At 58.7% G+C, this 26,445-nt stretch overlaps 1 protein-coding gene and 1 long non-coding RNA gene across 2 annotated transcripts in view; one reads left to right on the top strand and one right to left on the bottom strand.

Annotated features, from left to right (window-relative positions):
- The window catches only part of LOC142312837 (uncharacterized), a 173,345-nt gene that overhangs the window by 36,250 nt on the left and 110,650 nt on the right, over window positions 1-26,445 (top strand). The window lies entirely within an intron of this gene.
- Window positions 15,571-25,329, bottom strand: LOC142311961 (uncharacterized). The gene is made up of 2 exons (XR_012754315.1): window positions 25,110-25,329; window positions 15,571-16,137 (listed from the first exon to the last, which is right to left on the bottom strand). It is a non-coding gene; the product is annotated as an uncharacterized LOC142311961 (long non-coding RNA).

The following is a 26,445-nucleotide window of genomic DNA, read 5'->3' as shown; positions in this document are numbered from 1 at the left end:
GAATGTTTCCAGTACTGCCAGGCTATCTTGGAGGCCTCTTTCAGTTGGGGAGAGTAGCAGGAGGTCATCTGCGTACAGCAGGATCTTCACCTCTCGGTCATGCAGACTGAGACCTGGAGTGGGGGAGGGCTCTAGAGCTGCTGCTAGTCTATTTATATAGATGTTGAATATGGTTGTGCTCAGGCCTCAGCCCTGTGTGCTCAGGCCTCAGCCCTGTCTGACCCCATGGCCCTGTCGGAAGAAGGCCGTCCTCTTCCTATTCACCTTCACGCTGCACCGGTTCTCAGTGTATGAGCTCTTGATCTTGTCGTAGGTTCTGCCACCAGACGTTTCAGGAACAGGCCTGGATGCCACACTGAGTCAAATGCCTTTTTGAAGTCCACGAAACATGCAAATATTTTCCCCTGTTTTTTGCCGTGGACGTGGGGCTTGATGAGGCATTGCAGGGTGTAGATGTGATCGGTGGTGCGGTGGTTTGCCATGAACCCAGCTTGTCTTCTGCTGATGATGTCACCCTGGGTGAGGAAGGCGATAATCCTTTTATTAATGATGCTGTTAAACAGTTTTCCCAGAATGCTGTTGACACAGATCCCTCTGTAGTTTGCTGGGTCATATCGGTCTCCATTCTTGTAGATGGGCGTTATCAGAGCTTGATTCCAGCTTTGAGGGAAGTAGCCAGCACTCAGGACGTGGGTGAATAGTTTTGCCACTGCTGCATGAATGTCTGGGGAACTGTATTTGATCATCTCAGGCAGGATGCCGTCACTGCCTGCGGCCTTTTTACATTTTAGCAGTTTGATTCTGTCTTTTATTTCCAGCACACTGATTGGTATGTCCAGAGAATTTTGAAAGTCCTTGATTGTCTCCTCCATGTCCCTCAATTTAGTCATTAGATGCTCTTGTTCTGGGGTTAGGTCTTCTTCTGGGATATTCTTGTAGAGGCCCTTGAAGTAGCTGTGCCAGATGTTGCCATTTTGAATGTGGAGGTTGCTTTGCTTGGGATTTGTACCGATATGGCTCCATGTCTCCCAGAATGAGTCGTCCTGGAGGGAGTCTTCAAGCTGCTGCAGTTTGTGGGAGATGTGCTTTTGTTTTTTCTCCTTGAGGGTTCGCTTGTATTGCCTCTGTAGGGTGTCATGGACCGCTCTTAGCTCCTTGTTGTCGGGGTCTCTGTGTTTTTGATTTGAGGCTACCCTTAGGGAGTTGCGCAGTGCCTTGCATTCTTTGTCAAACCATTTTTGGCCTTGTTTATTTGTAGGTCTCTTGGAGTTGGTCCTTCTGAGGTCTGCTAGCTCTGCCATGGTATATAGGCCTCTTCTCTCTCTCCTCTCTCTCGTCTCTCTCTCTCCCTCCCTCTCTTCTCTTTTTTTCTCTCTTTTTTCTCTTCTTTCTCTCTCTCAGACCTGGCGATGATCAACTGATGCGGTCACCTGACAGCATCAGCTGACACTATAAGTCGAGCAGTGAGGCCGGCTTTTTACCGCCCGGCCGGCTAAACTATCAGATGATGCTGTTGGACAGGAGTCTGCACTGAAGTGTGTAGTTTTTAGGGTTTTTTTGCACTGATGCATCAGCTGATTGTATAAAAGCCGTTTATACAATCAGCTGCTGTGTCATGTGATTCAGGCACTTGAACCTGACACATCATCTGATTGCTTTGCTTTCCAGCAAACTGATAAGATGATATTGGATCCAGATTGGACGGCGCGGGACCCTTGACCCAGGATTACTGCGGAGGGAGGTTCTTTTTTTCAATAAAGATGGAGTCACTAATTGTATTGTGTTTTATTTCTAATAAAAATATTTGTCTGTGTGTTGTTTTTTTTATCTGTACTAGAAATGCATGGTGGCCATATCTAATATTGTCGTGATACCATGAATTTCGGGCTTAGGGCCAGTTGATAATATAAAGCTAGCACTAACCCCATTATTACCCAGCGAGCCACCCATCACCAGGGCAGCTGGAAGAGTTGGATACAGCGCTAGAAGATGGCGCTTCTATGAAAGCGCCATTTTCTGGGATGGCTGCGGACTACAATTCGCAGCAGGGATGCCCAGAAAGCTTTGGCACCCTGAGCTGCGGATTTCAATCACCAGCTGCCTAGCTGTATCTAGCTTGACACAAAAATTGGGCGAAGCCCACGTCTTTTTTTTTTTTATTTGTTTCATGAAATTCAAAAAAAAAAGGGCTTCCCTATATTTTTGATTCCCAGCCGGGTACAAATAGGCAGCTGGGGGTTGGGGGCAGCCCATAGCTGCCTGCTGTACCTGGCTAGCATACAAAAACATAGCGAAGCCCACGTAATTTTTTTGGAGGGCAAAAAACTCATGCATACAGTCCTGGATGGAGTATGCTGAGCCTTGTAATTCTGCAGCTGCTGTCTGCTGCCTGTATGGAGGGGAGCAAACAGCAGCTGCAGAACTACAAGGCTCAGCATGCTCCATTCTCTAATGTATGCAGGAGAGCAGACAGCAGCTGCAGAACTACAAGGCTCAGCATACTCCATCCAGGACTGTATGCAGGAGTTTTTTGCCCACCAAAAAAATGACATTGGCTTCGCCATATTTTTTGTATGGTAGCCAGGCTGCCCCCAACCCCCAGCTGTTTTTTGTACCCGGCTGGGAACACGAATTTCATGAAATAATTAAAAAAAATTGACATAAGCTTCGCCCCATTTTTGTATCCAGCCAGGTACAACTAGGCAGCTGGGGATTGGAATCCGCAGCACAGGTTGGCCCGAGCTTTCTGGGCCCCTCTGCTGTGAATTGCAGTCGGCAGCCGCCCCAGAAAATGGCGCTTTCATAGAAGCGCCATCATCTGGCGCTGTATCCAACTCTTCCAGCAGCCCTGAAGCCGGGTGGCTTGCTGGGTAATAATGGGTTAATACTACCTTTGTTTTACTAGCTAGTATTAAGCCATTCTTAATGTCAGGCAAGTTTGACCCGGCCATTAAAAATCTCCAATAAAGGGTTAAAAAAAAAAGACACCACACAGAGAAAAAATACTTTAATAGAAATAAATACACAGACACACTTAGAGACTCCATGTTTATTACTCCCTCTCACCCCTCCACGATCCTGCTCTTCTGTCTTCTTTCTCCTTCAATCCATGCAGCTCTGCTACATCAGACAGCACAGCATGGGAGGAAGACGCTGCTGCTCTCCCGTGCAGTCTATTCACTCAGTGAGTGAGCAGAAGCTGTGTGCTGTAAGCGGTGATGTCACCGCTGACAGGCAGGTTGATATAGCAACGGTGATCTCCGTTATTCACCGGCTGTGGCAGCCAGTCCTTGAATGTGGGCTGACCCTGTAAAGAGCGCCCACATGCAGGAACGGGGAAGCCAACCATGTGGCAGAGCATTTCGCCGGTACACGGAGATGCTGGAACGATCACCGCGTACCGTAGAGATGCACTGACAGGACCTAGCATGACGTCTAGCCATGTGACCAGTCTGTAGCCAATGAGATAATGGACACGCGACTGGTCACATGCTTTTTTTTACGTCACGGAAGGTCCTATCATCAGTGCTGGTTACCGGGAGGACGCAGTGATTATCGGAAGCAAAAGCGGCGGGAGACAGAGTGCAGGACGCATCGCGGGGACCTTTAAGAGTTATGGCAATGTTTATTAACTGTATGTATACATGAATAATGTGTTTTTATGTGTTTGTGGTTGCCTGCCATTGTTTTCAATCGGGTTTGAGAGGTTCGTCGAACGTTCGTCGAACGGAGCCTCCATTCGACAAACCGAACCGAACTCGAGCCTTAAGAGATTCGCTCATCTCTAGTCAGCACAGAGCAGTGCGGTGACGTCACTACTGCGTGCCACTTTGCTAAAATGTCGGAGTGGCAGAACAGTGGACACACGCTGAGGAGACTGGGGCAGTGAGGGAATGAAGAGAAGTGAGTATATTTGTGTATTTAAAAAGGACGGCCTGAGGACTATGGGAAAGCATACTACTATATGGGGGTTGCAAAATAGTATATGGGGGCTGCATATAACTATATGTTGGCGCACAATATTATATTGGGGCACCCAATATGGTGGTGCACTTTATGGGGGCTGCATACTAGTATATGGCGGAATATAAAGGGTGCATACTGTTATATGGAGGAATATAAGGGGTGTATACTACTATATGGAGGAATATAAGGGGTGTATTATACTATATGGAGGAATATTAGGGGTGCATAATACTATATGAAGGATCCCTTTTACATGGACTATAGGGGTGCATTATAAATGGAGGACTATGGGGCTGCATAATCCAATATGAAGGACTATGGAGTGCATTATAATACATATATGACTATGGGGGTTGCATTATATGGAGGACTAATGGAGTTACCTTATACATGGACTATAGGGGTGCATTATACAGTATATGGAGGATTATAGGGCTGCAAAATACAATATGAAGGACACCTTATACATGGAATGCGAGGGTGCATTATACATGGAGAACTATGGGGCTGCATAATACAATATGAAGAACTATGGGGCTGCGTTATAATACATATTGGACTATGGGGGCTGCAGTATATGAGGACTAATGGCGTTACCTTATACATGGACCATAGGGCTGCATTAGAATACATGAAAGACTATGGGGTGAATAATACAATATGAAGGACTATGGGGACTGCATTATAATACATATGGGACTATGGAGGTGCAGTATATTATACAGAGGACTATGGGATGCAGTCTAATATACGGAGGACTATGGGGTGCAGTATAATATACGGAGGACTATGGGGTGCAGTCTAATACATGGAGGACTATGGGGTGCAGTATAATATACGGAGGACTATGGGGTGCAGTATAATACATGGAGGACTATTGAGTGCAGTATAATATATAGAGTACTATGGGGTGAATTATACATAGATGACTATGGGGTTCAGTATAATATATGGAGGACTTTGGAGGCTGCATTATAATACATGGAGTACTATGGGAGTTCATTATATAGTAATACATGGACTACTATGGGGGCTGAATTATAATATATGCAGGATTATGGGGGCTGCATTGTTATACATGGAGGCCTATGGGGTCTGCATTATAATACATGGTGAGCTGTGGGGTGCATTATAATACATGCATGACTATGGGGGCTGCATTACAATATACTGTATGAAGGCCTATTAGGGCTACCTTATCCATGGACTACGGGGGTGCATTATAAAACATGACGGACTATGGCGGTGCATTATAATACATGCAGGACTATGGTGGCTGCATTTTAATATATGGAGGACTATGGGGTGCAGTATAATATATGGACGACTATGGGAGTTTTATTATAATAATTGGAGGGCTATGAGAGCTACCTTATACATAGAGGACTATGATTGGAGGGCTATGAGAGCTACCTTATACATGGAGGAACTATGGGAAATGCATTATAATACAATGGGGCACATTCTAATAAAATGAAGGGTTACGTGGGACCCAATATACTATATGGAAGGCTATGTGGGAGTCATTATAGTATTTGGAGAACTATATATACGAGGGGCACAAAGACACAAGCTTGGGATGGGAAAGTTTTGTGCTGATGGAAAGAGGCTCTTTCCCGCAGCACCCAGCTTTCCGATACTCTGATATGGGAAAGCTGGGTGCTGAGGGAAAGATGAATATCAGAGCATAGGGATGCTGGGTCCTGAGGACAAGATGGATATTAGAACATAGTAAAGCTGGGTGATGATAGAAAGAAGGATTTCAGATCATGGGAAACCTGGGTGCTGAGGGAAAGAGCCAAGCGTTAACATCATTATCCTGTACCCAAAAGACTATATTACTTACCGGTAATGGGATTTTCCTGAGTCCACGACAGCACCCACGAGAGAGGGATCCTCCCCCTTCAGGACAGGAAACCTACAGATAAAAAAGGGGCGGTCCCCCTCCCTCATCAGTTGGTTGCAGAGAAACGGGAGAGGAACCGCCAATGAATTAATATACAAAACAGACAAATCCCAGGACACCGAATGGTGAAAAAACAAACAAGAAAGGGCAGGGGTGTAAAGGGTGCTGTCGTGGACTCAGGAAAATCCCATTACCGGTAAGTAATATAGTCTTTTCCTTTCGCCACGACAGCACCCACGAGAGACTTAGAGAGAATACGCTCAGAGGGTGGGATAACCGCGTGAAGGGCCAAGCCTCCAACGGAAGACAGTGGAAGAACAAAGGCCAGCCGGCAGAGCCCGGAAAAGGCGGACGGAGAGGACCAGGGCGCAGCCGTACAAATACCGTCGATGGAGACACCGGCCACAGCCACCCAAAGGGGAGGCCACCGCCCAGGAGAAGGATCCGTCACCGAGGAGGCCAGAGGAACCTGCATCACCACAGAGGAGACGGAAACAGCATCCCACAGCCATCGGGACAAGGGACGCCACGCCACGCGAGGACCACAGCCGGAATCCTGAAAGACAAGAACAAAGACCAACCCCGCCGCCAAGGGGCCGACCGAGCGACATAGGCTAGGATAGAGCCCCCCCCCACGATCAGGCAGCGAAACGAAGGAATGGAGAAAGCACCCAGCGCGGGAAAAAACCCGGACGCCACCCCGGGCAAGACACCCTGCTCGGCAGAAGAACAACCGGAACCGGAACACCCCAAGGAAGGGAGGACCAACGGACAGGGCCGGACGGGCGCGAACACGCCCGGCAGAAGCAAGGGCAACCAAGAGACAGAGGAACAGGGACAGCACCGCACCGGACGAGGAGGAGAAGAGAGGGCATCGTGACCACAGCAGGGGAGGAATCAGGAAGGGAGGCAAGGAAAAGCATCCACAGCCGACCAAAGGGCAAGTGTGGAGGGGCCGTCAACTATGCAGCAAGGACGGGATGGCAGGAAAGCCCGTCAAAAAGGCACGCCGGCAAACGGGACCCGTGACGCGGCGAGGAAGGAAAGACACAGGGACAGGAGGGCCGGCCGGGACAGAAGACCCCAGGGGCCCAGGACAGGCACGCGATGCAGGAGGGAGAACCAGGGATGCCCGGGCTCGAAGGGAGCAGGAAGGAACACCGGAGCCAGGCCCTCCCGCTGCCCCGAGAGAGGGATCCGCCCCGGGAGGACAGGAACCCAGTCTGAAGAAAAAGGCGGCACAACACCCCCCCCCCCCCATGCCTGGACGCAAGACCAGACACTCAGAGGTGAAGCAGGAAGCCCGAGGCGCCAGGCCAGGAGGAAGGCCAGGGAGGCGCAAGGCGTCAGAGACGCAAGGCAGGAGAGCCGCAAGGAGCAAGCATAAAAGCGCAAGGCCTAGAGACGCAGGACTAGAAACACAGGCCCACACGTCCAGGAGGCCCCGAGGCACAGAGGCCAAGAGGCACAGAGGCCAAGAGGCACAGAGGCCAAGAGGCACAGAGGCCAAGAGGCACAGAGGCCAAGAGGCACAGAGGCACAAGGGCCAAGAGGCACAGAGGTCAAGAGGCACAGAGGTCAAGAGGCACAGAGGCCAAGAGTCATAGAGGCCAAGAGGCACAGAGGCCAAGAGGCACAAGGGCCAAGAGGCACAGAGGCACAAGGGCCAAGAGGCACAAAGGCCAAGAGGCACAGAGGCACAGAGGCCGGAGCCAGAAGGCACAGAGACACGGGGCCAGGAGGTCCAAGCCAGGAGGCATAGAGGCCAGGAGGGCACAGAGGCCAGGAAGCCCCAGAGGCCAGGAGGCCCGGAAGCCAGGAGGCCCGGAAGCCAGGAGGCCAGGAGGCCACAAAGGCCAGGAGGCCAGAAGCCACAGAGGCCAGGAAGCCACAGAGGCCACAGCGGCCAGGAGGCCCAGAGACCAGGAAGCCCTGAGGCCAGGAAGGTACAGAGGCCAGGAAGCACAGAGACCAAGAAGCATAGAGGCCAGGAAGCATAGAGGCCAGGAAGCACAGAGGCAGGAGGCACGAGGCCAGGAGGCAACCGAGGCACGCGGCCAGGAAGCACAAGGCACAGAGGCAGGACACACAGAGGCCCGAAGGCAGGAGGTACCGAGGCCAGGAGGCGCAGAGGCTCGAGGCCAGGAGGGACAGAGGCTCGAGGCCAGGAGGCAAAAAACGCACGAGGCCAGGAGGCACAAAGGCCCGAGGCCAAGAGGCACAAAGGCCCGAGGCCAGAAGGCACAGAGGCCCGAGGCCAGAAGGCACAGAGGCCCGAGGCCAGGAGGCACCGAGGACCAAGGCCAGGAGGCACAGAGGACCGAGGCCAGGCAGCACAGAGGAACAGAGGCACAAAGCCAGGAAGCACGAGGCCCGGAAGCACGAGGCGAGGAAGCACGAGGCCAAGAGACACAGAGGCCCGAGGCCAGGAGGCCCGGGGGCCAGGAGGCACAGGGACCAGGAGGTCAGGAGACTCAGAGACCCAAAACCAGGAGGCGCAAAGGCCAGGAGGCCCAGAAGCCAGGAGGGCCAGAGGTCACAGAGGCCACAGAGGCCAGGAGGCCCAGAGGCCACAGAGGCCAGGAGGCCCAGAGGCCACAGAGGCCCAGAGGCTACAGAGGCCAGGAGGTCCAGAGTCCACAGAAGCCAAGAGGCCCAGAGGCCGCAGAGGCCGCAGAGGCCGCAGAGGCCAAGAGGCCAAGAGGCGCAGAGGCGCAGAGGCGCAGAGGCGCAGAGGCGCAGAGGCGCAGAGGCCGCAGAGGCCCAGAGGCCGCAGAGGCCCAGAGGCCTCAGAGGCCGCAGAGGCCGCAGAGGCCGCAGAGGCCGCAGAGGCCAAGAGGCTCAGAGGCCGCAGAGGCCAGGAGGCTCAGAGGCCGCAGAGGCCAGGAGGCTCAGAGGCCGCAGAGGCCAGGAGGCTCAGAGGCCGCAGAGGCCCAGAGGCCCAGAGGCCGCAGAGGCCCAGAGGCCCAGAGGCCGCAGAGGCCCAGAGGCCGCAGAGGCCAAGAGGCTCAGAGGCCGCAGAGGCCAGGAGGCTCAGAGGCCGCAGAGGCCAGGAGGCTCAGAGGCCGCAGAGGCCAGGAGGCTCAGAGGCCGCAGAGGCCAGAAGGCTCAGAGGCCGCAGAGGCCAGAAGGCTCAGAGGCCGCAGAGGCCAGAAGGCTCAGAGGCCGCAGAGGCCAGAAGGCTCAGAGGCCGCAGAGGCCAGAAGGCTCAGAGGCCGCAGAGGCCAGAAGGCTCAGAGGCCGCAGAGGCCAGAAGGCTCAGAGGCCGCAGAGGCCAGAAGGCTCAGAGGCCGCAGAGGCCAGAAGGCTCAGAGGCCGCAGAGGCCAGAAGGCTCAGAGGCCGCAGAGGCCAGAAGGCTCAGAGGCCGCAGAGGCCAGAAGGCTCAGAGGCCGCAGAGGCCAGAAGGCTCAGAGGCCGCAGAGGCCAGAAGGCTCAGAGGCCGCAGAGGCCAGAAGGCTCAGAGGCCGCAGAGGCCAGAAGGCTCAGAGGCCGCAGAGGCCAGAAGGCTCAGAGGCCGCAGAGGCCAGAAGGCTCAGAGGCCGCAGAGGCCAGAAGGCTCAGAGGCCGCAGAGGCCAGAAGGCTCAGAGGCCGCAGAGGCCAGAAGGCTCAGAGGCCGCAGAGGCCAGAAGGCTCAGAGGCCGCAGAGGCCAGAAGGCTCAGAGGCCGCAGAGGCCAGAAGGCTCAGAGGCCGCAGAGGCCAGAAGGCTCAGAGGCCGCAGAGGCCAGAAGGCTCAGAGGCCGCAGAGGCCAGAAGGCTCAGAGGCCGCAGAGGCCAGAAGGCTCAGAGGCCGCAGAGGCCAGAAGGCTCAGAGGCCGCAGAGGCCAGAAGGCTCAGAGGCCGCAGAGGCCAGAAGGCTCAGAGGCCGCAGAGGCCAGAAGGCTCAGAGGCCGCAGAGGCCAGAAGGCTCAGAGGCCGCAGAGGCCAGAAGGCTCAGAGGCCCGGAGGACACACACAGGCCACAGAGGCCAGGAGGACACACACAGGCCACAGGGGCCAGGATACACAGAGGCCCGGAGGCCACAGGGACCCGGAGCCCACAGAGGCCACAGGGGCCCGGAGCCCACAGAGGCCACAGGGGCCCGGAGCCCACAGAGGCCACAGGGGCCCGGAGCCCACAGAGGCCACAGGGGCCCGGAGCCCACAGAGGCCACAGGGGCCAGGAGCCCACAGAGGCCACAGGGGCCAGGAGTCCACAGAGGCCAGGAGTCCACAGAGGCCACAGGGGCCAGGAGTCCACAGAGGCCACAGGGGCCAGGAGTCCACAGCGGCCACAGGGGCCAGGAGTCCACTGAGGCCACAGGGGCCCGGAGTCCACAGAGGCCACAGGGGCCAGGAGTCCACAGGGGCCAGGAGTCCACAGAGGCCACAGGGGCCAGGAGTCCACAGCGGCCACAGGGGCTAGGAGTCCACTGAGGCCACAGGGGCCCGGAGTCCACAGGGGCCCGGAGTCCACAGAGGCAGGGCCACAGAGGCCAGAAAGGCCCAGAGGCCAGGAGACCACAGGGGCCACAGGGGCCAGGAGGCCCAGCCGCTGTCCATGCGGCAGAATCCAGCTCCAAAGGCCCGCACCCGGGCCTGAAGCAACGCACCGACCCCGGACGGGCGGCAGGGGGAAGGGCAGGCAGAGACCCTGTGATGATCCTCCGTGCACTGCCGGGCACCGCCGAGGAGACAGAGCGCGGACGCGGCCCCGGACACATCGCACACGCCGTGCAGCCGGAAGGCGCAGCCCGCGACACAGGGAGAGGTGCCGGCCTCCGTGCACTGCCGGCGACAGACAGCAACTTACCGACCATGCTGCGTCCGGCTCAGGAAGGAGAGGTCCACGGGCTTCACCAGGAACCTTCCCGGTCCACTCCCCCGGAAGCGCTCCTGTGCACTTCCGGGTCACGGCAGCAGAGAGCGTGCGCTGACGCGGCAGGGCCCCCCCTGCCGCGTACGAGCAGAGCAACCCGGAAGAAGCAGGCACGCGCATGTGCAGGCGTCATTTTCCTGGAGGCAAAGCCGGACCAAAGGAAAGAGGACGAGGTGCACCGGAGGACGGAGTCCACGAGGGGAGCTCCACCGACCGTGCTTCTGGACCCTGAGCTCCGCCGTTCCCTCGGAGACCGCACGGACTCAACCGGACCCAGGTACTGTAGGTTCCTCTCCATGCAGGACAGGAAACCAACTGATGAGGGAGGGGGACCGCCCCTTTTTTATCTGTAGGTTTCCTGTCCTGAAGGGGGCGGATCCCTCTCTCGTGGGTGCTGTCGTGACGAAAGGAAAATGTTGGTGTCATTATCCCATACCCCGAGTGTCGGTGCATTATTCCGTACCCCGTGTGTCTGTGTTGGGGGGGGCGGGGGCGGGGGCAGGTCCAAACTTTGCAGTGTGGCCCATCAAACTCTAGTTACAGCACTGCTCAGTACAGAGATGACTAGATCGCAGTTGTTGCACTGAGGTTCATGATTTCTGGGCACTGTATTGTCTATAAGGCCAGAGTCACACTGGCGTACGACTTGACAAAATCTCGCATTGCACTCGGCTTCATGTTAGACAATGATGCAGCTCAGATTTGCGATCTTTTCTTTAGGCCTAAAACACACTTCCGCAAAAAAAAACGTCCATGTGACACGGTCCGTTTTTCGGGTCCGTGTTCCGTTTTTTGGGGGCGTTTCTCCGGTACGTATGGCATCCATGTGATGGCGTATGCAAGCCGTGTGTGCGTGTGGAATGTCCGTATTGACATAAAATACATACGTGTGCTGTCCGTTTTTAAAGGCCCGCATTCTTACCCAATTAACGTTGTTAATCATTCATCATGAGATCCTGGTGTTTTTGTTTGCCATCAATTGACCTGATAGATTGGTAACAAGTGTTTCAGATTTTGTGATTAAAAACGGACACGGACGATACGTGCTGAACACGGACATACTCCGTGTGCAGTACGTGCAGGCACAGACCCATAGACTACAGCGAGTCCGTGCCTGCGGCTGCCGGCCAAAAACGGACATGTTGTCCGTGTAGAAAAGCGCACACACGTACTTACCACACGGACACACATTCCGTGTGATTTTACGTGTGTGCGCCATCTACCATTGAATAACATTGGTCTCCGTGTCTCCGGTACGTGCAAATACGTACCGCACACGTACAAAAAAAACGGATGTGTGTTGCGGGTCTTAGTCACAATCGGACTGAGGAAAAATGGCAGCATATTGCGATTGCAGGGAGTCTGGACTCACTTGCACTCATGCAAGTCTATGGGTGCGTGTGAAACATCGCACTGCCCTCGGATGACATCTGGATACACGCAGAGACAACTAATGGAGAAGATGGAGATTAATCCCTCCCTCTCCCCTACACCTGTGATCCAATCACTGTATAATGACACTCGACTCACACTCACAGCAGAACCTGATCCAAGTGCCATTAGCATACCTCATCCGATGCCTTATGCTAGTGTGACTCTGGCCTAAGGAAAACCCTCTGAACAGTAACTCCATTCTATCTCACTACAGAGGTGAGTAGATCGCAGTTGTTGCACTAAGGTCCATGATTTCTGAGCTCACAGTACTGTCTATAAGGACGGCCTCACCCAGTCCATGCATTGTGTTCCTAGATTGTACTGACATTCATAGATGTTTGAACAAGCCCTTATACAGATTACATGAAGGCTCCCATACACAGGGCTATCTGACTTACCTTGAGAATGGATGTAAAGGGAGGGAAGGAATCAGCGTGTTTGAATTCCACTTGTTGATGCTTTTGATCTCTTGAAAGATAATCCACCCCCAGAGGAGGCGACATCAGCTCTCAGAGAGAGAACACAAGAACATTTGGCCGAGCACTCCTGTATGTGATAGGAGAGAGCTGTCGGCCAAATGATTGTAGGGATTGTTTACAGGCCTTAAAGGGATTGTTTAGTGAAAACAAGTTATCACCTCTCCATGGGCAAGGTGATCACCTGCTGATCAGTGTCCGATCACTGGAACCCGCACTGATTAGAAAACAGGGAATTTTTATCCATACGGTTCAGGTATGTGTGACATCCATTTTTAACACGGATGCCACACGTACTCATGTTATTCTATGGTGTTCCTCACACATGCATGTTTTTACATGGACCGTGTGGCCCCACATTTCCCTGCACGCAGACATGTCAGTTTTTTCTCCAGCAGCATGGGTGTCACACACTGATGTGATCCGTATGACCCGTACAGGAGAAAATACGTGTCTATGAAATAAAATTATTTTTTTATGCTCCCTTGTCTCCAGCCCTGCTGTCACTTGCTTCTGATCCCCGCTCATTATACTCAATGAATATGCACTGCACAGAGGACCTGGAAGCAGCACCACCAGAGACACTAGTGCCAGGGACAGCATCGCTGGGGACATGTGAGTATCCAAGGAACTCTGATGATATCCTCACGACACCCACGCTAATGTGGGTGTAGTGACAGTGACTTCACGGGTTCATCAAAGTTCATTGGGTACTCAGATGAACCCATGACGTTACTGCCGTGACACCCACAACACCGCGGATGTCACAGGGGTATCATCAGGATGTCATTCGAGTTCATTGTGAACTCCGATTAACCCGTGACATCACTGCCACACCCGCACACATACTGCTGAAGTCGTCCCTGCAGTGACCTGAGCTCACCTTATGAGATGCAGGTCACCGAACGGAAGCATACACAGCAGTGTGTGTGCGCTCCCACAATCAATGAGGAACGATCGGTTCTCCATTGAATGTGACAGCAGTATAGGATCGACATGGCCGCCCCAATTGGATTTCGGCAGACCAGGATTAGGGCTTTGCTAGAGAAATAAATTGGAAAAGAGGGTGTCTCGTCTTTATTTATTGAATGATTCTTTTTATGTCTTTTGAGGTTTGTTTTTGGGGAATGTCATGGGACCTCACCATGGATTACGGCGGAATTTTCTTTTATAAAAATCAAATAAATTGGTGAATGAGGGCCGAGTCAGAGTTTGTTTGTTCAAATAAAAACTTTGTTATTCTTATTTCAACTACTGGATTACTAATGGCAGTGTCTGCTAGATGCCACCCATTACTAATACCAAGGCTTGATACCAGCTGGAGCTGGCATCAACCCTACATATATTACCCCATTTGCTATCACACCAGCGCAACGGGAAGAGCAGAGTCCAGCACCAGAATTAGCGCCTCTAATGGATGTTCCACTTTTCAGGCGTCTGTGGGCTGCTATTGTAAGGGCTCATGCGCACGTAACTGCTGAATATTCTGCAGTGATTTGACAGCACATGTGCGCTTCAAATCGCTGCAGAAACACTGCATAATGTACGCCATTTTTTTGTTAAAAAAAGCCGATTTCATGCGCTCGGGATGCTGCCCCCACCATAGACAGAGCGGGAGCTGCATCCATAGCACACGGAATAATTGACATGCTGCTTTTATGAACGCACGGATTTGGGTCAAAATTTTAGCATCCAAATCGCTGTGTTCAAAAAAAAGCAATGTGCGCACGTCTCATGCCCAATCTACATAGATTGGGCAGTGAACACAGGACGCATGCAATTACGATGCAGTGCTAAACACAGCGTAAATGCATGTAAGTACGCAACGTGCGCATGAGCCCTAAGGCTGGAAAGGGCCAAATAACCATGGCCCTTTCCACCCTAATAATATCCCCCAGTTGTCTGCTGTACCATGGCTGTTTTTTAGTAAAATGGAGGGGACCCCACATTTTTTTTTTAAATCTAAAAATTTGAAAAATAAGCATGGGATCCACACTATTTTTCATAACCAGCCAAGGTACAGCAGACAACTGCGGGATGCCTGTAGCTGCTGCTGTTCCTGTGCTCTAGACATGAAAATTGGGGGGACCCCGCGTCATTTATTTTTTTAAATTACAAAATAAAAATAGTGTAAAACAGCTGGTCAAGCTAACTATCTCTATATCACTATTCTATCTGTTCTATTTAATCTTTATAAATGTATTTATAATTTTTCAGGCTTTACAAAAAAAACAAACAAAACCCCATTAATTTCAGTGTCTTACTTTTTTTACCGATACAACACGGACGACCATACCGGCACGTGTGACTTGCAACTGTTTAAACATGGACATCTGAAAGGGGCCTTATGGATACCCATCTACTGTATGTACTATTGTTTTGTGTTGTTTCAAATTATGATTTTCTCCTCAGAGGCTAAAAATACTTCTCAAACTTTCTAAGGCATATTGTTACTCCTCTGTAAAATATGTAGTGTGACCTCTGCCAGAGCCTGTCCTATGGAACAGCGGTGGCACCAGCTTCAGACCCTCAGCGACTTACATCCCTTTAAATAAAAAAAAAAGAAGGTTTCGCCCCAAACGACCTGAATCAGGCGGTGTGAGCCTCATGGAGTTATGCTGCCACAAAAAGAGGGAAACACCGAGAAACAGGACTGGGGCCTAATATATGTGGGGCATAAGAGGATCAGGGGCTGCTAAAGACAGAAAATACATTGTCAGCGAGATCTGAACAATTTACTGTGGGTCAATATGCGAGGACTGGAAATTACCTACAGCAATGTGTGACCACAGCCCGATACAGATCCAACTGGCAGTGACTGATCACTAATGTCACACCGAGCTTTATCATTATAGAAATGAACATTCAGCCCATACGTCTAGAACAGTTTTATTAAAACAAGTATCAATAATTCTAACAAAAAGGAGAAATATTTATACAGTTTTATTTTTATAGAGAACATTCATTCCATGCTGTACATGGGAACGGGTAACACACAAAATAGATATAAATTACAGTGAATAAACCAATCCTGACAGACGGGTACAGAGGGGAGCGGACCCTGCCCTCAGGGGCTTACAGTCTACAGGGTAATGGGGAGGAGACAGAAGGTCGGGGATACAAATATATAACACTTACAGACTGGTACAGAGGGGCGCAGACCCTGCTCTCAGGGGCTTACAGTCTACAGGGTAATTAGGGAGGGGGAGACAGTAGGTCGGGGATACAAATATACACTGTAACAATCAACTTTACAAATCAATACGTAGAATAAAGCCATGTTGGACATCGGCAACAATGAAAGAAAAAAAATCTTTTGTATCCGAGTCCCGTGCGTTTTAGATGTAAAAATTATATTTCTCCATTTACCATAAAAATCCTCTTGTTGAATACATTGGAGGACACAGGAGGAGGATGTGCATTAGACCACACTGTTCTCTCAGTCTCTAAGGTGGGACGACGGGGGGCAATTACACCCAGATGCCAGTAGTCACAAACTGTATTTGAAAAACAAAGGGAAAAGATTAATAACACAGTTCCCTGTGCGAGCCCTCCTCCCCAACATGCAACACGGCCCCCTGCTCAGCACGCCCTGCAAGCCCCCCCCCCCGACGTGCAGCCTCTCCCCCGGCGACACGCCCCCCCGACGTGCAGCCTCTCCCCCGGCGACCCCGACCCCCCCCCCCCCGACGTGCAGCCTCTCCCCCTGCGACCCCCCCCGACGTGCAGCCTCTCCCCCTGCGACCCCCCCCGACGTGCAGCCTCTCCCCCTGCGACCCCCCCCCCGACGTGCAGCCTCTCTCCCTGTGACCCTCCCCCCGACGTGCAGCCTCTCTCCCTGTGACCCTCCCCCCGACGTGCAGTCTCTCTCCCTGTGACCCTCCCCCCGACGTGCAGTCTCTCTCCCTGTGACCCTCCCCCCGACGTGCAGTCTCTCTCCCTGTGAGACCCCCCCCGACGTGCAGTCTCTCTCCCTGCGAGCCCCCCCGACGTGCAGTCTCTCTCCCTGCGAGCCCCCCCCCCGCAACGTGCAACACTGCCCCATGCCCAGCTCGAGCACCCCCAACGTGCAACACAGCCCCCTGCCCAGCACCCCCAACGTGCAACACAGCCCCCTGCCCAGCACGAGCCCCCCCCAACGTGCAACGTTGCCCCCTACCTAGTGCACCCTGCAAGCCACCAAAAGTTCGGCGTCACACGCTACCTAGTGCGAGCCCCACTAAAATGTGCATCCTCTCCCTGCGAGCCCCACCAAACATGGAGCGTTGCCCCCTGCGAGCCTCCCAAACGTGCATCGCCCCCTGCAAGCCCCCCCAAATGTGCAGTATAGCCCCCTGTCCAGTGCGAACCTCCCAAACGCGCTTCCCCACGAGCCCCCCCCAACGCGCCGCCCCCCGCTGCCCAGCGAGCCTCCCCCGCCACGCAAGAGCCCCCGCATCGCGCCCCCCCCCCTGCCCAGCGAGAGCCCCCGGGGGCACTCGCTGGGCAGCAGGGGGTGGAGCGTTGGGGGGGGGGGGGGGGGCTCGCACTGGACAGGGGGCTGCACATTTGGGGGGGCTTGCAGGGGGTGATGCACGTTTGGGAAGCTCGAACTGGGCAGGGGGCGACGCTGCACGTCTGGGGGGGCTCGCTCTGGGCAGGGGGCAGTGTTGCACTTTGGGGGGGCTTGCAGGGTGCACTAAGCAGGGGGCAACGTTGCATGTTGGGGGGGCTCGCAGGGAGAGGCTGCACGTCGGGGAGGGGCTGTTCAGATCTTGCTGACAGTTTATTTTCTGTTTTTAGCAGCCCCTGATCCTCTTATGCAAGGGCTCTCGCTGGGCAGCGGGGGGCTCTCGCTGGGCAGCGGGGGGCTCTCGCTGGGCAGCGGGGGGCTCTCGCTGGGCAGCGGGGGGCGCTGCGGGGGGCGCTGCGGGGGCTCTCGCTGGGCAGCGAGAGCCCCCGCAACACGCCCCGCTGCCCCGCGAGAGCCCCCGCAACACGCACCGCTGCCCCGCGAGAGCCCCCGCAACACGCACCGCTGCCCCGCGAGAGCCCCCGCAACACGCACCGCTGCCCCGCGAGAGCCCCCGCAACACGCACCGCTGCCCCGCGAGAGCCCCCGCAACACGCACCGCTGCCCCGCGAGAGCCCCCGCAACACGCACCGCTGCCCCGCGAGAGCCCCCGCAACACGCACCGCTGCCCCGCGAGAGCCCCCGCAACACGCACCGCTGCCCCGCGAGAGCCCCCGCAACACGCACCGCTGCCCCGCGAGAGCCCCCGCAACACGCACCGCTGCCCCGCGAGAGCCCCCGCAACACGCACCGCTGCCCCGCGAGAGCCCCCGCAACACGCACCGCTGCCCCGCGAGAGCCCCCGCAACACGCACCGCTGCCCCGCGAGAGCCCCCGCAACACGCACCGCTGCCCCGCGAGAGCCCCCGCAACACGCACCGCTGCCCCGCGAGAGCCCCCGCAACACGCACCGCTGCCCCGCGAGAGCCCCCGCAACACGCACCGCTGCCCCGCGAGAGCCCCCGCAACACGCACCGCTGCCCCGCGAGAGCCCCCGCAACACGCACCGCTGCCCCGCGAGAGCCCCCGCAACACGCACCGCTGCCCCGCGAGAGCCCCCGCAACACGCACCGCTGCCCCGCGAGAGCCCCCGCAACACGCACCGCTGCCCCGCGAGAGCCCCCGCAACACGCACCGCTGCCCCGCGAGAGCCCCCGCAACACGCACCGCTGCACCGCGAGAGCCCCCGCAACACGCACCGCTGCCCCGCGAGAGCCCCCGCAACACGCACCGCTGCCCCGCGAGAGCCCCCCACAACACGCACCGCTGCCCCGCGAGAGCCCCCCCACAACACACACCGCTGCCCCGCGAGAGCCCCCCCAAACGTGCAGCGTCGCCCTCCGCGAGCCCCCCCCGACGTGCAGCCTCTCCCCCTGCAAAACCCCCCCCCCGACGTGCTGCCTCTCCCCCTGCAACCCCCCCCGACGTGCTGCCTCTCCCCCTGCAACCCCCCCCACGTGCTGCCTCTCCCCCTGCGACCCCCCCCCCGACGTGCAGCCTCCCCCCCTGCGACCCCCCCCCGACGTGCAGCCTCTCCCCCTGCGACCCCCCCCCCGACGTGCAGCCTCCCCCCCTGCGACCCCCCCCGACGTGCAGCCTCTCCCCCTGTGACCCTCCCCCCGACGTGCAGCCTCTCCCCCTGTGACCCTCCCCCCGACGTGCAGCCTCTCCCCCTGTGACCCTCCCCCCGACGTGCAGCCTCTCCCCCTGTGACCCTCCCCCCGACGTGCAGCCTCTCCCCCTGTGACCCTCCCCCCGACGTGCAGACTCTCTCCCTGTGAGCCCCCCCCCCGACGTGCAGACTCTCTCCCTGTGAGCCCCCCCCCCCGACGTGCAGACTCTCTCCCTGTGAGCCCCCCCCCCCGACGTGCAGACTCTCTCCCTGTGAGCCCCCCCCCGACGTGCAGTCTCTCTCCCTGTGAGTCCCCCCCCGACGTGCAGTCTCTCTCCCTGTGAGTCCCCCCCCGACGTGCAGTCTCTCTCCCTGCGAGCCCCCCCCCCCCCGCAACGTGCAACACTGCCCCATGCCCAGCTCGAGCACCACCAACGTGCAACACAGCCCCCTGCCCAGCACCCCCAACGTGCAACACAGCCCCCTGCCCAGCACGAGCCCCCCCCCCAACGTGCAACGTTGCCCCCTACCTAGCGCACCCTGCAAGCCACCAAAAGTTCGGCGTCACACCCTACCTAGTGCGAGCCCCACTAAAATGTGCATCCTCTCCCTGCGAGCCCCACCAAACATGGAGCGTCGCCCCCTGCGAGCCTCCCAAACGTGCATCGCCCCCTGCAAGCCCCCCCAAATGTGCAGTATAGCCCCCTGTCCAGTGCGAACCTCCCAAACGCGCTTCCCCACGAGCCCCCCCCCAACACGCCGCCCCCCGCTGCCCAGCGAGCCTCCCCCGCCACGCAAGAGCCCCCGCATCGCGCCCCCCGGGGGCACTCGCTGGGCAGCAGGGGGTGGAGCGTTGGGGGGGGCTCGCACTGGACAGGGGGCTGCACATTTGGGGGGGCTTGCAGGGGGCGATGCACTGGGCAGGGGGCGACGCTGCACGTCTGGGGGGGCTCGCTCTGGGCAGGGGGCAGAGTTGCACTTTGGGGGGGCTTGCAGGGTGCACTAAGCAGGGGGCAACGTTGCATGTTGGGGGGGCTCGCAGGGAGAGGCTGCACGTCGGGGAGGGGCTGTTCAGATCTTGCTGACAGTTTATTTTCTGTTTTTAGCAGCCCCTGATCCTCTTATGCAAGGGCTCTCGCTGGCCAGCGGGGGGCTCTCGCTGGGCAGTGAGAGCCCCCGCAACGCGCCCCGCTGCCCAGCGAGAGCCCCCCGCACCGCTGCCCCGCGAGAGCCCCCGCACCGCTGCCCCGCGAGAGCCCCCGCAACACGCACCGCTGCCCAGCGAGAGACCCCGCAACACGCACCGCTGCCCAGCGAGAGACCCCGCAACACGCACCGCTGCCCAGCGAGAGACCCCGCAACACGCACCGCTGCCCCGCGAGAGCCCCCGCAACACGCACCGCTGCCCCGCGAGAGCCCCCGCAACACGCACCGCTGCCCCGCAACACGCACCGCTGCCCCGCAACACGCACCGCTGCCCCGCAACACTGCCCCGCAACACGCACCGCTGCCCCGAGAGAAGCGTCGCCCTCCACAGACGTGCAGCGTCGCCCTTCGCGAGCCCCCCCCGCACAGACGTGCAGCGTCGCCCTTCGCGAGCCCCCCCCGCACAGACGTGCAGCGTCGCCCTTCGCGAGCCCCCCCCCCGCACAGACGTGCAGCGTCGCCCTCCGCGAGCCCCCCCACAGACGTGCAGCGTCGCCCTCCGCGAGCCCCCCCCCACAGACGTGCAGCGTCGCCCTCCGCGAGCCCCCCCACAGACGTGCAGCGTCGCCCTCCGCGAGCCCCCCCACAGACGTGCAGCGTCGCCCTCCGCGAGCCCCCCCCCACAGACGTGCAGCGTCGCCCTCCGCGAGCCCCCCCCACAGACGTGCAGCGTCGCCCTCCGCGAGCCCCCCCCACAGACGTGCAGCGTCGCCCTCCGCGAGCCCCCCCCACAGACGTGCAGCGTCGCCCTCCGCGAGCCCCCCCACAGACGTGCACCGCCGCCCCCTGCTCAGTGCGAGCCCCCCAAACATGCAGCGTCGCCCCCTGGCCAGTGCGAGCCCCCCAAACATGCAGCGTCGCCCCCTGGCCAGTGCGAGCCCCCCAAACATGCAGCGTCGCCCCCTGGCCAGTGCGAGCCCCCCAAACATGCAGCGTCGCCCCCTGGCCAGTGCGAGCCCCCCAAACATGCAGCGTCGCCCCCTGGCCAGTGCGAGCCCCCCAAACATGCAGCGTCGCCCCCTGGCCAGTGCGAGCCCCCCAAACATGCAGCGTCACCCCCTGGCCAGTGCGAGCCCCCCAAACATGCAGCGTCACCCCCTGGCCAGTGCGAGCCCCCCAAACATGCAGCGTCACCCCCTGGCCAGTGCGAGCCCCCCAAGCATGCAGCGTCACCCCCCTGGCCAGTGCGAGCCCCCCAAGCATGCAGCGTCACCCCCTGGCCAGTGCGAGCCCCCCAAGCATGCAGCGTCACCCCCTGGCCAGTGCGAGCCCCCCAAGCATGCAGCGTCACCCCCTGGCCAGTGCGAGCCCCCCAAGCATGCAGCGTCACCCCCTGGCCAGTGCGAGCCCCCCAAGCATGCAGCGTCACCCCCTGGCCAGTGCGAGCCCCCCAAGCATGCAGCGTCACCCCCTGGCCAGTGCGAGCCCCCCAAGCATGCAGCGTCACCCCCTGGCCAGTGCGAGCCCCCCAAGCATGCAGCGTCACCCCCTGGCCAGTGCGAGCCCCCCAAGCATGCAGCGTCACCCCCCTGGCCAGTGCGAGCCCCCCAAGCATGCAGCGTCACCCCCTGGCCAGTGCGAGCCCCCCCAAGCATGCAGCGTCACCCCCCTGGCCAGTGCGAGCCCCCCAAGCATGCAGCGTCACCCCCCTGGCCAGTGCGAGCCCCCCAAGCATGCAGCGTCACCCCCCTGGCCAGTGCGAGCCCCCCAAGCATGCAGCGTCACCCCCCTGGCCAGTGCGAGCCCCCCAAGCATGCAGCGTCACCCCCCTGGCCAGTGCGAGCCCCCCAAGCATGCAGCGTCACCCCCCTGGCCAGTGCGAGCCCCCCAAGCATGCAGCGTCACCCCCTGGCCAGTGCGAGCCCCCCAAGCATGCAGCGTCACCCCCTGGCCAGTGCGAGCCCCCCAAGCATGCAGCGTCACCCCCCTGGCCAGTGCGAGCCCCCCAAGCATGCAGCGTCACCCCCTGGCCAGTGCGAGCCCCCCAAGCATGCAGCGTCACCCCCTGGCCAGTGCGAGCCCCCCAAGCATGCAGCGTCACCCCCCTGGCCAGTGCGAGCCCCCCAAGCATGCAGCGTCACCCCCTGGCCAGTGCGAGCCCCCCAAGCATGCAGCGTCACCCCCTGGCCAGTGCGAGCCCCCCAAGCATGCAGCGTCACCCCCCTGGCCAGTGCGAGCCCCCCCAAGCATGCAGCGTCACCCCCTGGCCAGTGCGAGCCCCCCAAGCATGCAGCGTCACCCCCTGGCCAGTGCGAGCCCCCCAAGCATGCAGCGTCACCCCCTGGCCAGTGCGAGCCCCCCAAGCATGCAGCGTCACCCCCTGGCCAGTGCGAGCCCCCCAAGCATGCAGCGTCACCCCCTGGCCAGTGCGAGCCCCCCAAGCATGCAGCGTCACCCCCTGGCCAGTGCGAGCCCCCCAAGCATGCAGCGTCACCCCCTGGCCAGTGCGAGCCCCCCAAGCATGCAGCGTCACCCCCCTGGCCAGTGCGAGCCCCCCAAGCATGCAGCGTCACCCCCCTGGCCAGTGCGAGCCCCCCAAGCATGCAGCGTCACCCCCCTGGCCAGTGCGAGCCCCCCAAGCATGCAGCGTCACCCCCTGGCCAGTGCGAGCCCCCCAAGCATGCAGCGTCACCCCCTGGCCAGTGCGAGCCCCCCAAGCATGCAGCGTCACCCCCTGGCCAGTGCGAGCCCCCCAAGCATGCAGCGTCACCCCCTGGCCAGTGCGAGCCCCCCAAGCATGCAGCGTCACCCCCTGGCCAGTGCGAGCCCCCCAAGCATGCAGCGTCACCCCCTGGCCAGTGCGAGCCCCCCAAGCATGCAGCGTCACCCCCTGGCCAGTGCGAGCCCCCCAAGCATGCAGCGTCACCCCCTGGCCAGTGCGAGCCCCCCAAGCATGCAGCGTCACCCCCTGGCCAGTGCGAGCCCCCCAAGCATGCAGCGTCACCCCCTGGCCAGTGCGAGCCCCCCCAAGCATGCAGCGTCACCCCCCTGGCCAGTGCGAGCCCCCCAAGCATGCAGCGTCACCCCCTGGCCAGTGCGAGCCCCCCAAGCATGCAGCGTCACCCCCCTGGCCAGTGCGAGCCCCCCAAGCATGCAGCGTCACCCCCTGGCCAGTGCGAGCCCCCCAAGCATGCAGCGTCACCCCCTGGCCAGTGCGAGCCCCCCAAGCATGCAGCGTCACCCCCTGGCCAGTGCGAGCCCCCCAAGCATGCAGCGTCACCCCCCTGGCCAGTGCGAGCCCCCCAAGCATGCAGCGTCACCCCCTGGCCAGTGCGAGCCCCCCAAGCATGCAGCGTCACCCCCTGGCCAGTGCGAGCCCCCCAAGCATGCAGCGTCACCCCCTGGCCAGTGCGAGCCCCCCAAGCATGCAGCGTCACCCCCTGGCCAGTGCGAGCCCCCCAAACATGCAGCGTCACCCCCCTGGCCAGTGCGAGCCCCCCAAACATGCAGCGTCACCCCCTGGCCAGTGCGAGCCCCCCAAACATGCAGCGTCACCCCCTGGCCAGTGCGAGCCCCCCAAACATGCAGCGTCACCCCCTGGCCAGTGCGAGCCCCCCAAACATGCAGCGTCACCCCCTGGCCAGTGCGAGCCCCCCAAACATGCAGCGTCACCCCCTGGCCAGTGCGAGCCCCCCAAACATGCAGCGTCACCCCCTGGCCAGTGCGAGCCCCCCAAACATGCAGCGTCACCCCCTGGCCAGTGCGAGCCCCCCAAACATGCAGCGTCACCCCCTGGCCAGTGCGAGCCCCCCAAACATGCAGCGTCACCCCCTGGCCAGTGCGAGCCCCCCAAACATGCAGCGTCACCCCCTGGCCAGTGCGAGCCCCCCAAACATGCAGCGTCACCCCCTGGCCAGTGCGAGCCCCCCAAACATGCAGCGTCACCCCCTGGCCAGTGCGAGCCCCCCAAACATGCAGCGTCACCCCCTGGCCAGTGCGAGCCCCCCAAACATGCAGCGTCACCCCCTGGCCAGTGCGAGCCCCCCAAACATGCAGCGTCACCCCCTGGCCAGTGCGAGCCCCGCAAACATGCAGCGTCACCCCCTGGCCAGTGCGAGCCCCGCAAACATGCTTCACCCCCTGCAAGCCCTCCAAACATGCAGCGTCACCCCCTGGCCACTGCGAGCCCCCCAAACATGCAGCGTCACCCCCTGGCCACTGCGAGCCCCCCAAACATGCAGCGTCACCCCCTGGCCACTGCGAGCCCCCCAAACATGCAGCGTCACCCCCTGGCCACTGCGAGCCCCCCCAAACATGCAGCGTCACCCCCTGGCCACTGCGAGCCCCCCCAAACATGCAGCGTCACCCCCTGGCCACTGCGAGCCCCCCCAAACATGCAGCGTCACCCCCTGGCCACTGCGAGCCCCCCAAACATGCGTCACCCCCTGCAAGCCCCCCAAACATGCAGCGTCACCTCCTGGCCAGTGCGAGCCCCCCCAAACATGCAGCGTCACCCCCTTGCCAGTGCGAGCCCCGCAAACATGCAGCGTCACCCCCTTGCCAGTGCGAGCTCCGCAAACATGCAGCGTCACCCCCTGGCCACTGCGAGCCCCCCAAACGTGCAGCGTCACCCCCTGGAGAGTGCGAGCCCCGCAAACGTGCAACGTCGCCCCCCGGCCAGTGCGAGCCCCCCCAAACGTTTAGCGTCGCTCACTGCCCAGTGTCAGCCCCCCCCCCCAAACGTGCAGCGTCACTCACTGCCCAGTGCCAGCCCCCCCCCCCCCCCCCCAAACGTGCAGCGTCGCTCACTGCCCAGTGCCAGCCCCCAAACGTGCAGCGTCGCTCACTGCCCAGTGCCAGCCCCCAAACGTGCAGCGTCGCTCACTGCCCAGTGCCAGCCCCCCCAAACGTGCAGCGTCGCTCACTGCCCAGTGCCAGCCCCCCCAAACGTGCAGCTTCACCCCCTGTCCAGTGCGAGTCCACCCCAAACATGCAGTCGCTCCGTGGCAAGTGCGAGCTGCCCTAAATGTTCCACATTGCCTCCTGCAAGCCCCCCCAAACATGCAGCGTCGCCTCCTGCCTAGAGTAACCCCCACATTCCTTATGAAACCTCCACAGCATCACCCCCTGCTCCGTGTAACCCCCCATAAGACACTTACCTTATTGAAGCCTCCACAGCCCCGTGCTGCAGCCTCAGTACATTCCCTGAGATATACACGAGCTGCAGCCCCCAGTAGTGACAGGAGACACTGCTCTGTGCCCCCAACATCCAGGCTGAGACCCCAGAGCTATAACTAATGAGGGAAAGCTGAATCTTCTCCACCTCAGGGTCAGGATCCTCCGCTCTGCACAGAGGAGCCCAAGCACTGCTGCTTCCCGCCCACAGATCTGCACGGCACTGATGAGGCCCCGCCCCTTCCGGTGACATCATGATTTCATGAAATCACTCCCCCCCCTCAAAAAATCAACTCCGATCTAGCCTCTACCGCGCCTGACACATCCTATGTCATCCACACAGTGCCCTCCATTGCCCTGCTGAGGACCAGATTCAAGTTAGTCTGCAGTCAGACTTTAGCTATTAGATTTTCATTCATCTATGGTGACCAACTGTTCCAAAACCAACTGATCATACATAATTTTTATTTGGATCAAGGTGCCCTGGTCCACAAGTGCTCAAAATGAATGTCTCAAGGTTCTGTATGAATTTGAAATTTTGTGCTATATAATGCTATATGCGCATAATCAAATGTACTTAATCGTACATAAATTTAATTTGAAAAGAGGTACCCTGGACCACAAGTACTCAAAATGAACATCGCAGTATCCTGAATATTTGCCAAAAAAAATCAACTATTTGTAGTTCAGAAGTTATTCACATAAATCTGTGTTATATTATGCTATACGCGCATAATCAAATGTACTCAACTAGCGCAACAAGGGAGATAGGGCTTTCCAATCCATGCAGCCTGCAAAAATCCCAAGCGTGAGCCCCTGAGAGCACAGCTCCACTACCAACAAGTAAGGAGCGGGACCCGGACAGCTTTAAGCCAACGGGCTGCACGGAGGCAGGCTCCGGATCATTCGGCAGTACCAGAAGAGACAGACACCTGAACGAGCTCCCCCAAGAGGGCAGCGGCACCCAGAGACTTGGTTTACCTTTGAGTCAGAGTCTGCTTTGCGGTCGCATCACCACCAGCACCGCTTGAATATGCGGTCCTCTCCTGCTTCCAATCTGCACCACGCTCCTCTACACCACCACCATCATCCAGAGTCCCGGGGCCTCCCCTACCCATGCAGGGAACGTCAGCTGGCTGCCCCACTCCATCCCCTTACCGCGCGAACAACAGGTGGCGTCACAAACTCTTATCCCCTGTAAATACCCCCTTTACATTTGAAGTGGCCGTGAGACCCCAGCAGCAACCCCCAGATCCGAGCGGTTCGACCGCTGCAGGGGCGACACATTAGCGTTTCGGTGTACCTTTGGCACTACACCGA

The sequence above is a fragment of the Anomaloglossus baeobatrachus genome, chromosome 5 (genome assembly GCF_048569485.1).
Source record: "Anomaloglossus baeobatrachus isolate aAnoBae1 chromosome 5, aAnoBae1.hap1, whole genome shotgun sequence".
NCBI lineage: Eukaryota > Metazoa > Chordata > Amphibia > Anura > Aromobatidae > Anomaloglossus > Anomaloglossus baeobatrachus.
This window is presented reverse-complemented; position numbering and strand designations above follow the sequence as displayed.